Raw genomic sequence first — 18012 nt, 5'->3', positions numbered from 1 at the left:
CACACCGCCATGTGACCTGGGGCAAAATCTAGCAATATGCCTTGGATCACCAAAAGTATAACAAGCCCTCGGCTGCTGTGAATGCTAACCCTGGAACTAGCCCCGAAGACCTGGATAACCACTCTGATAGCTCTGGATCAGAGGCGTGCTGATAAGAGCTGGTGGTGCACTGTAGGCTGGCTGGCCAGAATGAGGCACGTAATGACCACGACTCTCTGAAGCAGTGTGGGACGCCTGAAGCGCTGAATGAAATGGCTTGAGAGGATGGCCTCTACCAAAAGCACCCCTGCCTCTAGATGAGGCACCGCTAAAACTACCAGAATGATGTTCCCTCTTATCTGACATCGGGCCCCTCTCCTGAGCATGAACCAACTCGATACGTCTGGAAATATCAGCGGTCGTCTGAAAAGAAATATGAGTCCTTGTCTTCTTGGCCATCTGAAGCCTGATAGTATAATTGAGCCCATCAATAAATCTCCTAACTCGCTCCTTCTCAGTAGGTAGCAAGATATTGGCATGGCGAGCTAAGTCCACAAATCGAGTCTCGTACTGGGTGACAGTCATAACAACCTCCTGAAGTCGCTCGAACTACCTGCGGTACACCTCTCTCAGTGTGACAGGGATGAACTTCTATAGAAATAAATGTGAGAATTTATCCAAGGTAAGTGCAGTCTACCGAGATGGTCTAGTCAACATATAATCTCTCCACCATCTCCGAGCGGAACCAGTCATCTGAAATGCAGCGAAATTGACCCTATTAGTCTCAACTATACCCATGTTCCATAGCACCTCGTGGAACCGGTCCATAAAATCTTGTGGGTCCTCAGAAGATGCACCACTAAAATGGACAAGAAAGAGCTTGGTGAACTTATCTAACCTCAACATAGCCTCAGAAGATAAAGCAACCCTATCACCGGCCTGTGTCGCAAGAACTGGCCGAACTACCGCAACTGGCGGGCTGCTGGAGTTTGAAACTGGGGAGACACCTGCTCCGGAGTGTGAGTAGCGGGACTTTGTCCTCCTCCCCTAGCCCGAGAGACGGTTGGTGCCACCGGAAAAGTTCCGGTCCGGGCCATGCTCTCCATAAGGCCCATCAAACAGACTAGAGTGTCCTGGAGCACTAGAGTGGCTACGAACCCCTCCAGGACCTGAGCTGGTCCAACAGGTACAGTCGGGGCTGAAATCTCCTCATAATCTACCTGAGGCTCCACTGCTGATGCTGATGCTCGAGCTCTAGGCTAAGCTCTGCCGTTGTTTCTGCCTCGACTCTGCTACAACCTCAGCCTCAACCTCTGCCCCTATTCATAGCTGCCACAGGGGGCTCCGAATCCTGTCCGGCGGTAGATGTGGTGTGTGTTCTCGCCATCTGCGAGAGAACAAGAATAGAAGGGTTCAATCATCAATTATAGAATAACAATTGCACGACAGAGTAAGAAAGAAGTGACATTTTTCCCTAAACTCCATAGCCTCTGGAAAATAAGTTCAGACGTTTTCGCACCGATCCTCCAAACTCTACTAAGCTTGCTCGTGACTCGTGAGACCTAGGCAACCTATTGCTCTAATACCAACTTGTCACGACCCAAAAATCCCATCATCGGGACCGTGATGGCGCCTAACATTTTACTTGCTAGAAAAGCCAACATTAAAATAGTTTATCTATTTTTTTTATAGTTCAAATTAATTTATAATAATAAAAAATACCAAAATAACTGAAATAAAATTTTGAAGTAAAGTGCGGATAACCATAACAACTGAAATATCTAATATAGCCCTAAATCTGGCGTCACAAGTGCACGAGCTACTAGAAGTCCTACAAATATAGTCTGAAATAAATACAATTGTTTCGAATAAAATGAACAGTAAAAGAGGAAAGAGGAAGGGGACTTCAAGGTCTGTGGATGTCAGCAGATCTACCTCAAGTCTCTGAATGTGATAATCCGTACTAGTGCACCTCACGTACAGTTGGGACCAGTACCAAAATCTGCATAAGAAGTGCAGAGTTTAATATCAGTACAACCGACCTAATGTACTCTGTAAGTGTCGAGCATAACCTCGACGAGGTAGTAACGAGGCTATGACAGGACACTCACGTAATTAAACATGTACAAACATAGATATATGTACCAAACAACAACAAAATAGAGATTTAATATGTACAGCTGGGAGGAGACATGTGAAAAGGGGGACACGATACGACAACTACAACAAGAATGACAAATCAAGACATTCAAATAAATCATCAACCAATAAAGATGGATAAACATACGGAATAAAGATGGCACGGCATAACCCTTCATGCTTTTACTCTCAACCTTACCATGAAATGATGACATAAGTAGAATGAAATGGCACGACATAACCCTTCGTGCTTTTACTCTCGATTTGCCCATGTAACAATGAATGCTTGATATAGATTGCACGGCATCACTCTTCGTGCTTTATCTCTCTTCTTCACTATGTATTAATCAATAAATGAAGTAATAAAATATCACGACATCACCCTTCGTGTTGTGACACTCTCCCGTAACACTCTCCCTTACCATGTAGTAATGAATATAAAAATTCGGGAGATAAATAATGCAAAGGATGTACTTTACGTCAATAATGATTTCAAGATACCAAACCTCAACTTCCAAAGTACTCAACCATCACAGCTAATCCATAAATACGGAAGGAAAGATCAAATAAGTAATAATCTAATCTAAGCATGGATGTCATAATTAAAGAGGCAATGAATCACAAAGAAACAAGTTCTACCCGCATGCTTTAACCCAACAACAATGCATAAGTACTCCTCACCTCACATATACGTTGTACCCACACATTAAACACATAGCAAATAGGCAAACAAGTCCTAATCCCTCAAGTCAAGGTTAACCACGATACTTACCTTGCCCCGTAATTAATTTAACGCTCTATTAGGGCCTTTCCTCTAAAATGTGCCTCCGAACTAACCGAATCTAACCAAAATCGACTTAATAACATCAAATAAGGCTAGGGAATTCAATTACAATACATAAAGTTAAGATCTTTATAATTTTTCCAAAAAGTCAACAAAAGTTAACCCCGGACCCGCTTGGTCAAAAATCGAGATTCGGACCAAAATCCATTTACACATTAACCTGCGAGCCTGATTATGTAATTAGTTTCGAAATCTGACCCCAATTTGAGGTCTAAATCCGAAATTTGCAAACCCCCCCCCCCCCAATTCTTCCCAAATCCAAATTTTCAACCGTGAAAGGACAAAGATTAAGGCTAGAAATTAATGGGTGACGATAGAAATGGAAGAAAATAAGTTAAAGTATACTAACCTATGAAAGGATGATGAATTTTCTCTTCCAAATTGCCTATAGGCCGAGCTCTAATGAAAAGATGGTGAAAATGGGTGAAATCCCATTTTTTAGAAGTTTAAATTTCTGGACGTCAAGTGTTTATCGCGATCGCGAGACACCTGACTCGTTCGCGAAGGGCACTGCCAAATTAGCTTACACGATCGCGAAATACTCTACGCATTCGAGTAGGCTTAGCCCACCTTGCCTTGGTGTTCGCGAGTCTGGGCTCGCTTTTGCATAGAGTAAATCCATTTCCCAGCCTCTTCCTCTCTAGTGCTACACGTTCGCGAAAGTGTGGTCGCGTTCGCGAAGAGCAGTTCCCCCCACTGCTCCACGTTCGCGACCAAAGCCTCCCGTTCGCATTGAGTAAAATCCACTCCCAATCCCAACTACTCTTTGCGATCGTAGAAGTATCTTCGCAATCACAAAGAAGCATGCACCAAAAACCAGCAGAAGTCAAGAAACCTGAATTTCTAAGTTCAAAATCATTTGTAGCATATCTGAAACTCACCCGAGCTCTCAGGGCTGCAAATCAAACATGTACACAAGTCCAAAAATATCATACGAGCTCGCGCGCGCGATCAAAATACCTAAATAACATCTAGAACTACGAATCGGACACTAAAATGCTGAATTTTGTTTCAAAGAAGCTTAAGAACTTTCATTTTAACAACCGAACGTCTGAATCACGTCAAATCAACTCTGTTTTACACCAAAATTTGCAGACAAGTCATGAATACAGTATTGAACCTATACCAAGTTCCGGAACTCCAATACGGACCCGGTAGCAATAAAGTCAAACTACGGTCAAACTTGGAATTTTTTTAAACCTTTAAACTTCTAGTTTTCAACAAATGGCGATAATTCGAGCTAGGGACCTCCGAATTCGATTCCAGACATACGCCCAAGTCTCAAATCACGATACGAACCATCTAGCAACGTCAAAATACTGATCCGGGTCCGTTTGATCAAAATATTGACCGAAGTCAACCCAAATGAGTTTTAAGGCACAATTTCACATTTTTGTCAAATTTTCACATAAAAACCTTCCAGAAAAAGACGCGGAGTGCGCACTCAAATCGAGGGAGGCTAAACGGAGCTAGTCAAGATTTGGGAACACAGAAATAAAGGTTAAAACTACAAATGACCTATCGGTCATCACAATATATATATATATATATATATATATATATATATATATATATATTGGTGTATTGTGTAAAGATCCCAAAAATTGTATACGAAATTTAAAAATTAAAAAACTCTTGGAAAAAAAAAACAGAAAAAGGAAAAACTCAAGAACCCGATTTTCCCCTCAAAATAACTTTAAGCCAGACCCAAAATTGAAGATGCCCAAACGGAGGCGTATTCTTTCTCAGCTCAGATTTCCGTTCATAAGCCAGAATTACTTTCTCTGGACGAACACCTTTTTGGGTTAGTTTCTGACATATTTTTTCAAAGGTTAGTTTCTCTCTTTATTTCTTAAATCAGTTTGTTCTTCGCAGTCTGTTATGTTACAGCAACACAATATCTCAGTACTCTTATCTTGCTTTAACCACTAAATCTGCATTTATTACAGCGACGTCATCCTTTATGCCTAATCCACCGTTGACGCCTAGTGCTTGAGCACACATCTCAGCCACATTCACAAGCATTTCTAAAGACATGACAATCAAGAAACTCTCATCGAGGACCTTCGATTAAGTCACGGTCATCACAGATTCTTTTAGAAAATGCGCATCTAAGTCCGGAGACTGAAAATATTGGTGCAGGTTAGTTCTCTGTTGACATTGGCTTATGATATCAGTTAGCGTTTCTTTAAAATTTTCAGGTTTATAGTTTCAGCTCATATTTGAGCTAGTTTCATATGCATTTTCACTAAAATATACTTCCTCCGTTCCAATTTATGTCAACCTATTTCTTATTTGATCCGTTCCAAAAAAAATGACTCATTTCTAAATTTGAAAATAATTTAGCTTAACTTCCAATTCTACCCTTAATGAGAAGCTCGTACAGCCACACAACCCTTTTTTGACTTGTTTAGGATCATAAATTCCAAAAATCTTTATTTTTTCTTAAAACTCCGTGCCAGTCAAACATATTCACATAAATTGGAATGGAGGGAGTAGTAGCTAACAACTAAATTGTATAAGACACAATATAACTGGCTAGTAATCAATACTACAGTAGGAACTATATGTAAATCTTAGTCCACATATAACTACTATGTAAACCCGAAAAAAATGGCGGAAAAAGAATGAGAATAGCACATTGATAAATAAATCGTCTTTGTTATAGGTAAAGCACACACTTGTAAAATTCATTCCATGTGGAACCTCGACACGAACTCCCTAAGCATATTATTGTCTCTTTGCTTGACTTTGAAAAGGTCTGATTTACTCGTTTCGACCCTTGATAGCATCGGCATAGGCTTTAACGAAGGCATCTGCAAGCATATGAGGTATAAGTCATTGCCTTTTATTGCGCACGTATAGGAGGTTACATGCTCGTTTGGATCTGTTGTCCCATTATATTTGGTAATATCGAGCATTCAGAATCTCTTCGAAATTGACTTCAGTGCCGCACTTGGAGGGCGGGGAGGGTTTCTAAATGAACTTTTTGGAATCCTGCCCGTTCAATATTGAAGGCGCTCCCGGGATCTGATCGACCCTCGAATTGTAAGTTTCCACCTTCTTGTAATTTGCCTCTATCTTCTTTTCACCAGACTCCACCCACTTTGTTAGCACTTCGAGCATTTTCATCACCTCAAAAGTTTCTCTGAGCCCGAACTCATGCGGTTTTGCGACAATTTGTTCATCTCTCCAAGGGCTTTCTCTAACCTGAAGGGGAATGTGGTAGAGTTAGCTTACGATTTATTTTTGAACGGGCTCGGTTGCAGCTCAATAAATAAGCAGTTGAAGAACACTTTAAACAACAGCTAGAAAAAAAAATTAACTTTTTTGCGCAGATATGTGTGCCAATAGTGGCCCTCAAAATAAAAGGTTCCCCCTTTATATAGTAGGGGAGTTTCAATCCTAGTACAAATCTAAATAAGGTAAAAAATCTTTCTTACAGTAAACATTGATACGCAGTTGATATCAGGCGAGATTTGCACCGTAATATCTGGTTGAGGGCAGATATTATTTTTTCATTTTCATATTATCAGCACCGATTTAGCTTACGGTGTGTTTGGAAGCCTTCGGCCAAACTATAATCTGGTTTGATCTTGTAGTCGAAATAATCCCATACCATGACGAATCTGAAATAGTAGTAACTTTTCATACCAGAAGAGTATTCACGGGGGGTACTGCAGAACATGTGTGAGCCTCTGGGTTCGAGTGGCATTTCACCCCTAACCACAACTCATCTGCTGATTCTTCAACATCAGTTAATTCGAACCTCCTCAAGAATGAACTAATGCCCTGTTCAGGTATCTCGATTGAAATCCCCATAAATGGTATTTTCCGTCGAAATAGTATTCTTGTTTATTTCAATTATCCTCGATACAGAAGAAAGAGTTCAGGCATTATTAAATATGGGACTGTAGAAACGCAGGATGGAATATAATAAAATAGAGCCACTGCCGAAGTAATTTATAAAGCCCAGGCTGAAACAGGTGAAATTAATCGAACTACCAAAAGAAAATATAATGGACTAGAAATACGGGGATTTCAATTGAGATACATGAACATGGCCTAACTATGGATATGATGTTGGAAATAGACCGATTTTATATCACACTTCAATTCGAATTAGCAAAAGCCGAGCCAATGTTTGAATACCAGGAGCTACGGCACTGAAGTAACCCATTCCATACTTTTGGGCCAGTTGGGGGCGAGGAGGGATGCAAACCCCCGACACCGTGGTTCGTAGCCACATGCTCTAATCCTCTAAGCTGCAGGCCACTCCCCCTCTCCACTCGAAATGGAGGGGACTAAACAGGAACAAGAGGGATCCACTGAATAAGATCTTTATCCTTCTCCTTCCCTTTTTTCGGAAGAAAGGTGAAATCCGGACAAAATCGATGGATTTGCCAAAAATCTTTGGAATTCATTTATTTCTCTCAGGGGTCACTACAAGAATTTTGACTTTTAACAACCATTTTTAACGAAGGGATATGAATTCAGTCGTTATAGGTGTATCAATAGTGATCACATTTTTTTTCCTGTCGTTAAAGGTAATTTTTAGTTTAATATTAACAAAGGGATAATATTCGGTCCTTAAAAGTCATAAATTCGGTCGTTAAAAAAAAATTAATAATAACGCTACCTTTTCCCTATCTTTTGCCAACTCACAATCAGCCCACTCACGTCACTTTTCCTTTTTTTTGCCCAACCCATAATTTTCTCAACCCACTTTTTTTTTATATTCAGTTGAACTCCGTAAAGCATCAGGCCTTGTGTTCCTCTCTGCAACCTAGGGTATCATTCTTCTTATTCTCAAGGTAAGCTATACCTGTTAATCGGGCTGGGCTGACCCGTTTATAACCCAGTTCAGCCCTGTTCAACTCGGGTCAGCCCGGTACTATAGCGTGGGGGGCGGGCTGGGACGGGTTGGGCGGGGAACGGGTTTCAAACGAATAATTTTTTGATACCGGTGCACCGGAATCCTCTAAGCCCGTTAATCCGTTAACGGGTTATTAACGGGCTACAGCCCGGTTCAGCCCGATTTTTAATGTTTGTTTTTATTATTTTTTTCAACGGCCCGTTTTTGCAGAAATGGCCATTTCGGCCTACCCCCTTACGAAAATAGCCCCCACACCCATAGTATTTGATAAATTATAATTTTAACCTTTTAAAAACTATAAATAGACCCCTTCTTCTTCATTTTTCCTCAAAATTCACTCTCATACTACTCTAATTCTCTCTTGATATTATTGATTATTGTTCTTAATTGAAGTTTGATTTTTGATATCAAATTTAGTGCGGCATCCGGAATCTCGGTACACTCGTTCTATATCTTTCTCTTCTTTGGTATACATTTATTTTATTATTTACAATTATTAATTTAATTTGCATAATGGATATATTTAGAGCAGCCAAAAAGCGTGCACTAGTAGAGGTGGTAGTAAGAAAACTTTCAAAAGATCAAGAGATGGTGCTTGTTCTTCTAGTAGCTTTACACATATTTCTGAAAGTTCACGTAAAAATTTAAATGTAGATTATGAGGGACTTCAAGAAAATTATGGTATAGATAATGATTTAGATGATAATTTAGATGATATTCCATTTCCATCACTTGATAATCTTGAAATACCACCAGCTACACCTGGTAATGCTAGTCAAACTCAAGATATTAGGGGTGGAAGTCGTGGTAATACAAGTAGGCCTCACCTCCCTATTAAGAATAATCAAAGATTAAGAAGTAAGTGTTGGAATTTTTTTGACAGACTAGAAGAAGATAAAAATTATGTAAGATGTAGAATTTGTAAGGATATTTATAAACATGAGACCGGTAAGGGAGGGGGAACGGGTCAACTTCGTAGGCACATGGTAGACAATCACCCTCTTGATTGGGGAGTAGATGAGGAAGATGAGCAACCAAAACTTAACCCGGGTACTGGAGTATTAATGGGTAAATACGATATTAAGAAAGATCGGGAAGAATTAGCTAAAATGATTGTTTTAGGTTGTTTACCTTTTTGTTTTGCTGCTTCACCATATCTTGTTACTTATATTCAAAGAATTTATAACCCTTTGTTTAAAGGTATTCCTAGAAGTACTTGTAGAGCTGATATCTTTAGGCTTTTTGGACAATATCAGGCATATATACGTTATTTGTTAGCCAGTCTTTCTTGTAAAAGTTTTCTTACTTCTGATATTGGTCGTGCTGTAAATGGTAATGATTATTTGACTGTTACATGCCATTGGATAGATGGTAATTTTTGTATTCAAAAACGTATTATTGCTTTTAAATATGATGAAGATCAAAGTCATACTGGTGCATTTATAAGTAATACTATCCATAAAGTTGCTATATTTTATAATCTTGCAGAAAAAGTTGTGTGTGTCATTTGATAATGCTTCTAACAACAATGCTGCTATTACAATATTAAAATTATATCTACACCCACCACTTTCTGAAATATTTCATGTTAGATGTGCATGTCATATTTATAATTTGATTGTGAAGAGTGGCCTTGAATTATTTAGAGATGATATCACTTTAGTTAGAAGAGTTGTTGGTGTAATTCAAGAAAATAATAGAAGTGCTAGATTAAATGCATTTAAAGAAAAATATGTACACTATGGACTAAAACCAAGACTCATGCCTGAAGAAATAGTTACTATGTGGAATTATACTTATTTATTCTTAAAATATTGTTATAAATATAGAATGCCTATAACTGAAACTGCTAATTCTCATTCTACCGATCCTAGCCGTTTGTTAACATCTAGAACTTGGGATGCCATTGAAGATGTTGTAAAGTTTTTACAAAAATTTTATGTGGCTACACTTGAGTTTTCTGGAGCTTATTATCCTACTATTACAAATGGTTTAGTTCATATTGCTGAAATTTCTCTTTTACTACATAATTTGAAGAAGAAAGAAGGATATACTTCTGTTGTTGAATCTATGCTAGATAAGTTTAAAAAATATTTTTACCCAATTCCCCATATTTACTTAATTGGTGCTATTTTAAACACTTCTATCAAAATGGCCACTTGTCGCCAATTAATCACTGCTTTATATTCTTATATGGATATTGGACCAACTCAAACTCTTGATATTGACACTTGTATTTCTGATCTACACAAATATTTAGAAACATTATATAATTATTATGCTAACATTGTTGATGCTTCTTTTGCTGTAGATGCAAATATTCCTTCAAGTTCAGTTTCAACATCTGGGACCAGTGCTTTGGATGATAATGATGGTGTTGAAGATTATTTGATTTGGTCTACAATAGGGGAGCATCAACAAACCAGTAACAGGAATATTGATGAACTTCAATTTTACTTGCAAAAGTCAGCAGAGCCTCGCACAAAGGAATTTCTACCACTGGATTGGTGGAGGAGCAACTCAAATCAATTTCCTGTTCTTTCGGCCATGGCTCGAGACGTGCTAAATGTACCGATTTTAACAGTCGCATCAGAGAGAGCATTTAGCCAAGCAAGGCAGCAACAAGGAGATACCCGCCATTCGTTGGGTAGCAACGCTTTAGAAATTCTAGTGTGCTTCAGAGATTGGATAAGATCAGAACAATGAAATCAAGGGCGTGACGAGGTAGATGAAGCGGATGACCAAAAAATTGAAGATATAATGGTTTATGGTTATGATTCAACCAATGCCGGAAACCAAGAATCTCATGTTGACATGGATGAACTTATAAAAATGATGCAAAGCATGTGATGTACTATTTATTTTTTTATAATTGTTGTAAACTTTTAATTTGCAAGTTCAAAAATAACAAAATCAAAAAAGAACTTGTAACTTAATTTGAAGTATTATATATTATTCAATAAAAATATCAAAATGAAAGTTTTCGGAGCTTGATCGTTATATATTGCCTATTGGTCTTATTAAATAATTTTTTGTAGCCACTTACTTTCAAATTTCAATTTTAAAATTATAAATTTCAAATTTTAAACTTCAAAGTTTAATTCTAAGTCTTAAAAGTTTGCAAACACTTAAGTATCAATAATATTGAATAAGAAAAACAAAATTTACTTAAAAAAAAAAATTCACGGCCCACTAATAACCCGCTAAGCCCGAACCCGGACGGACAAAAAAAAACCCGAAAAAGTACAGCCCGCTAACAGCCCGCAACGTTAAACGGACGGGCTGATTTTTTTTGTGTCCAACCCGTCCCAGCTCGCCCGTTAAATACCCATAAGGTAAGCTCTAATCTTGCGGTACTATTACGAAATTGTACACTTTCTTATATTTCAATTGTCTCTTTGTTTTTTAGATATTGATTTTTTTAATAATTACATGTACTAGAATTTTATAGAAACCAATCTCGTTAATCCTTATATTCATAGTTTGGCCCCCAAATAATCCCTCTTCTCTGTCTTTCAAGTCCGAAATCAATTCCAAATACTCAAACCAGAACGCCACAAGAAACACTTCAGGTACGTTCATGGCTTATTGCTTTCCTATACTTTCACTTTGTTGGGTTTTTCTTTGTAATTTTGTTTTGTTCGCAAGCTTATGGGTTAAAATATCAGATATTACTATTGAATTGTCAGCCAAAAATTGTAAGTAAAGCTGAACAAGTTATGTTACTTAAGTAATTAAGTGTTCTTTTTTTGTTTAATATCAAGTTTTTGGGTTTCTAGAGCTGATGGGTTTTCCCCAAAAATTAGTTTTTCTCAACCAGTTTGGCTACCCAAAGCTCAAAATTCAGTTGTTCTTTGGTGAATTGGTTGTTGGTTCCAAAAGGCAATTTGCATTTGTTATCAAATTGAAGCATAAAAAATGTGTACTTACGGTTATTTTGTAACAGCAAAAACTTTAAATGCTATAAGCTAATTGCACCAAATACTTATTGTAGTGATTAATAGAACTATTAAAATTACATTTTTTAAAGCACATAAAAAAGTACTTTCCGAGAAGCAGCCGCACTCCCAAACTGGCAGAGTGACTATGGGAAATACAGGGTTGGTATTTTGTAGTATAGATAGGGGCGGATGTTATAGGGTACCAGTTTCATCTGAATCCGGTACTTTTTTGCGGAGCATAAATTTATGTGTAAAAATTCACTAAAGTTACAAGATATAATAGATATGAACCCATTTATAAAAATATGATGGGTTCAATGCTAAGAACCTTAAAGGTTGAATCTTTCTTTAAAAAAAAACCCTTAAAAGTTGAACCCATAGAATTGAAATCTTGAATCCGTCTCTGAATGTACATATAGATAAACGCGAAATAACTGTTCTGTTGCATGTCGACTGTATATATATGAGAGACTGTCGACGGTATATATGAGACTGTGGAAGTGACATGATTTATCATTTTATAGAATAGATGTAGATAGCTTCTTTTAAAGGAGGGATTGGACAGATCAATTTAACTCTTTTCGAGCGCTTATTTGAAAACAGTAGTGGACAACTTTCACTCTTGTTCTGCTATTACCTCAATTAGCTGCATGGCATTTGTTCAAAGTCCATGATAGGTTAGCTTAAGGATAGGACTTTTCCTCCAATTCTATCTGCCTTTTAGTCTCCTCCCAACATAGTTTCTCTCAAAGATGCAAAATTAGTACAAATCATGTCTTATTATTAGCCTTTATTTTCCAAGAATATGACTGGCACCCATATTACCTGCCAAGTAACATTAACCTTCCCATTTATCATGTCAGTGATCATCATTGAATCTGATTCAACGATCACATGATGTAATCCATTAGTAGAATACCTTTCCAGTTCCACAAGAATAGCTCTCGCTTCTGCTACATTATTTCTGAAATTCTTAAATACCGAACCGAAGTACCAAACACCCCCGAATGAGATTTTCTTCCCAAAAGTCACACTCTTTGTGCAGGTTTTAGTGTGACAAGATTGGGTGGTGTAGAACTATCATTTAGTGTCTTATGATGATCATCTACAGATATAAGAAATTTAATGTGTCGTATTCGTGCTACAATACTATCTACTGTAATGTCATATTATATTAGTATTTTTTCCACTTTCTCGTTTATAGCCATCAGTGTAGCCTTTAATGGATCCGATCGTTCTTCTTTAGTTGTTTATTCTTTGTTACTAAACTGGCATAAATTTGTTATTTTATCAGATCAAAAATTTGAAGTGCGAATAACCTATCCTTGAAGAAAGTGTAGAGCAAGTTGAAGTACAAGAGGTTTTGGTTCGTCAGCGATGGTTTAAAGACACTGTCTTATGTACATATATATGCTGCAATTTTACTTTTTTTCTTTTTAGGAATTATTAATAATTATGCTTTAGTTCTTTGTATTAACAAGATATCAAGTATTTGGTTAATTTTCCAATGTTGTTGAGTGTGTATGAATGCATATAAATAATTATTACTATTCATGTAATTTAAATTTTCTTAATTATATTTATTACATTTTCATATTAGCGAAGAAAAATGTGGTCATTAAAACTCTTTAACGACAGGTTTCTCAAATAGATAAATGACTATTAACGATGAGAATATTGGTTGTTAAAAATAATTATACAATTAATGACGGAAATATTGGTCGCTAAAAGCACTCGAATTGACTTACTACAATTGTTGTCATTAAAGACTTTTAGCGACCGGATAACAAATTAGCGAGGGGAAAATCATGTCGCTAAAAAGTATGTAAAACGATCAAAAATTATGTCGTCTCTAAAGAACCTTTAACGATCAGAATGTAAACCGGTCGTTAACTTTTAACGTCGGAACTTTTAACGAGCGGTGACGATCGAATTTTTTCCGGTCGTTATCATCTTATAACGACCAGAATTGAACTTTTAACGACCAGATTTCCCCTCGCTAAAGGTCCATTTTCTTGTAGTGATGGGTTTTTTCGGAAAACTCTATTTATTCTGGTTTAGAAAGAAGATATTTTGTCTCATGGTAGCCTGCTCCACAAGAGGGTTATGAAAATCCACGGGAAGCAACTGGGCCCGAGTATCATATTTGGTTATTTACTAAAATCCCCTTTTGGAGGGGAATGATAGATTGTTAGTGTGGACGGCCAGTAAGCAAACACTGAATCCATGGGTATTTCCGCTTCTCTATGGTACCAGTTGTTGCTTCATTGAGTGATTCGATTGATGGGATTTGGTATGAGATCGATGATCTCGATGAGATTAATATTCCAATCTTTTTTCTTAGAACGTATTGATTTGACCCCATAAGGAGGACGCTTGCATCCTCTGTACCCCTTGCTTATCTCGTCTAACCGTCTTTTCTCTTAGTCTCGGCTCCTCACTCTGCTCGAGCCCAATGTTCGGCCGTGTCCGGTCCTGGGTGCACCATTCGTCCTCCCGGCTCTAATACATGGAATCCCTTGGCTTTACTTGAGGCCATGTCATATCGTGCTTTTCTCTCGTGTCTTTACTGGGAAATGAGAGATAATTTTATCCCCGATTTTACCTGAACACACAAAGCATAATTAGAGGAGTTGTTTCATGTCTTTTTTTTTAAAAAAAATAACATGTTAGTTCTCTCATGCTTCCAAGCTCGAGTTTGATTTTTATTTTTTATTTTTTTTCTCCAAAAGAAATAGATGATAGTTAATATACATACATGAAAGATGATCAAATGATGGAGCTAAGATTTTCGTTTGCAATAAATGCAAAGACTTTTACGGCATATATATATTAGAAATTTCCTCTGTATAATTCTTTCACCTGCGTGAAAAATTTGATTTGCGTAAGGCTCATTAAACAATAAATTGGGATGCACATCGGTTAAACAATGAATTGGAATGAGTATAGCTCTGATACCATGATAAAGAAATGGATCTTGAGCCGAACTAAATTTCAAAAGCTAGTTCATAAGGTAAGATTGCCCAAGATCATATATGGAAGTACATTGCTCCAAGCCACACCGATATGGGACACCAACACGCTTCCTACATATTTTTTCATATTTCAAAAGTTTGAACTTGAGACTTCTAGTTAAGGGTGGAAAAATCACATCCATCCGATCATAACTCTTGGTGGTCTTTCACGAATATTTCAATGGTTTCAAGGAAACATAAAATCATATATTTGATTCAATCACATTTCAGTATTTGATTTGCCCGCAAATTGAGTCTCTGAAAGATTTGAATTGCCTAAAGCACAATATCCGAAGCACTCAAATGGCACAGGCACAAAACTTAAATTCTCGTTATCAAATTAATTATATGGAGCTCTATATGAATCAATGTAACCTGAGAAAATGATGATGAATTTTTCGAACTTGAATGAATACAACAAGAGTACTAATGCATCTTGCTAGTAATGTACATCACTTTGTATAATATGCTTTTGGAAATTTGTTCTTAAAATGGTCTCGTGTCAAGTAAAAGACATTGGACTAATATAATCAATATGATACCTGCTCGATATAATAGATTGTACACCACAAGAAATGAGGTTTTTAGTGGCGACACCATCAGTCCCCCCATAGATAGGATTTAGCAAAAGGAATCTTACAAAAATGTTCCAAATAAATCCCAACTTATCAATCTATGGTCATTAATCATAGACTTACCAAAACTAGTCAAGAACATATAAAAATTGAAAATTCAAATAAATAGGGTTCTTTCTTTAATCAAAAATCATACGCAAATATCTTCTTCCATGTTTTTAAGAGTGATTAGCAACATTAGATGCTAGACGGAAAGAAAATTTCATGGATGAGGTAGTAATAAGGTGATGAAATACAAATAAATTATATATATACAAGATTCCAAAAATCTAAGCAAAAAATGACCTTTTTCAATGGGTATGGTTGAAATTCATTGACAACATATAGATGAGTCAATCTGCAAAATTTGAGGAAGATCGGACATGATTTGGTATCAAAATTCGTAGTTAAAATCGAGTCCAAAAAATTCTTCTGCGCTACATGTATCAAACATGTATCACGCATGTATCTCATACACAGATATACATAAATATACATTTGATACAAATATGATACATATGTTATACACAAATGATACACAGTGTGATACACACACTGTATCAAGTAATGTCAAGTAAAAGACATTGGACTAAATAAATCACATAATCAATCTGATACCTACACGATATAGTAGATTGTACACCACAAGAAATGAGGTTTTTAATGGCGACACCATCAGTAGCCCAATATATAGGATTTAGAAAAGGAATCTTACAAAAATATCCCAAACAAGTTTCTAACTTATCAACCTCTAGCCATTAATCATAAACTTAACAAAACTAGCCAAGCACATATAAAAATTAAAAATTCAAATAAATAAGATTCTTTCTCTCTAAGAATCACACGCAAAGATCTCCTTCCATATTTTTATTTGTGATTAGAAACATTAGATGCAAGACGGAAAGAAAATTTCACGGATGAGGTAATAATAAGGTGATGAAATATAAAAAAATTATATATATACAAGATTCCAAAAACCTAGCAAAACAAGGACCTTTTTAATGGCATGGTTGAAATTTATTAAAATATGTAAATGAGTCAATCTACAAAATTTGAGGAAGATTAGAGATGATTTGGTATCAAAATTCGTAGTTAAAATCGAGTCCAAAAAATTCTTCTGCGATACATGTATCAAACATGTATCATGCATGTATATCACACACAGGTATACACGGATATACATATGATACAAATATGGTACATATGTGATACACAAATGATACACATATCATTTTTTTCATGTTCATCTTCTAATTCGAATTTTTAATTCAAACCACCTCAAAACTCTACTAAATTATCCCAAAACTTAGATCAAGCTTCTTAAGATGTACCCAATCTATTCTAATAATACCCACTCAAAAAAAATAAAAGTTTGACCTTTAGCTAATTGGCTAATATTGATAATATTTGGCTAATATTAGTAATATTTTATTATGTGGCCAATTTTTATAATAAACTACTTATAAATGAAAGTAGCTGGTAGTTTCCCTTTAAAAAATCATTCCCTCCGTTTCAATTTATATGATATTTTTTATTTTTGAGATTCAAATTATGTAAACTTTGAACAGTCTTTTAAAATAATGTTTTCATCATATTACATTGAGAAGATTGCAATTTAAATATCTAAATATTAATTCTAAAATATTAAGTTAATCTAATCCAATTCAGATTTAAATCTTAGTCAAATCAAAAAGTGTTACGGCGACAGTAATATATTTGAGGCGACCTTGATAGTCACCACTTATAATACAGTTTTAGTAGCGACGCAGCTTAGTCGCAACACTTACGTGTAACAACAAGGTTAACTTTCTCTTTCCATCGTAAAGAAAAGAAGAATTAACTTAAATAGAAAATTATAATTTAAAATGCTTTAGTCATTTCTAAACCAAAGATGGCCCTTTTTAAACTAATATTAGATTTTTAGGTCATAATATTGAAAAGGAAAAAATTATTCCTATCCAGCGAAGTATTGAATTTTCTTCTAAATTCCCAGATATAATTACTGATAAAACTCAACTTCAAAGATTTTTGTGAAGTCACCGTCGGGACCGTGATGGCGTTTAACATTTCACTTGCTAGGCAAGCCAACATTAGAATAGTTTATCCATTTTATTATAGTTCAAATTAAATAATAATAATAAAATGAAATAACTGACTTAAAATTTTGAAGTAGAGTGCGAAAAATCAAAACAACTGAAATATCTAATACAACCCCGAATCTGGTGTCACAAGTGCACGAGTTACTAGAAGTTCTATAAATAGAGTCTGAAATAAATACAACTGTTTCGAATGAAATGAACAGTAAAAGAGGAAAGAGGAAGGAGACTTCAAGGTCTGCAGACATCCATAGATCTATCTCAAGTCTCCGAATGTGATAATCAGTGCTAGTGCACTTCACGTACAGCTGGGATCGGTGCCAAAATCCGCACAAGAAGTGCAGAGTGTAATATGTGTACAACCGACCCAATGTACTCCGTAAGTGTCGCGCCTAACCTCGACGAGGTAGTGACGAGGCTATGACAGGACACTCACGCAATTAAACATATACAAACATAGATATATGTACCAAACATAAAAAAATAGAGATTTAGTATGTACAGTTGGG

At 36.3% G+C, this 18012-nt stretch overlaps 1 long non-coding RNA gene across 1 annotated transcript; it reads left to right on the top strand.

The window, feature by feature from the left end:
* The first annotated feature begins 11218 nt into the window (after positions 1-11218).
* Positions 11219-13358, top strand: LOC107812161 (uncharacterized). Its single transcript, XR_001654081.2, has 2 exons — positions 11219-11410; positions 13074-13358. It is a non-coding gene; the product is annotated as an uncharacterized LOC107812161 (long non-coding RNA).
* The last annotated feature ends 4654 nt before the right edge of the window (positions 13359-18012 follow it).

Source organism: Nicotiana tabacum, chromosome 12, assembly GCF_000715075.1.
Source record: "Nicotiana tabacum cultivar K326 chromosome 12, ASM71507v2, whole genome shotgun sequence".
NCBI classification, from domain to species: Eukaryota; Viridiplantae; Streptophyta; class Magnoliopsida; order Solanales; family Solanaceae; genus Nicotiana; species Nicotiana tabacum.
The sequence above is the reverse complement of the archived record's forward strand: the minus strand, read 5'-3'. Positions and strand labels throughout refer to the sequence as shown.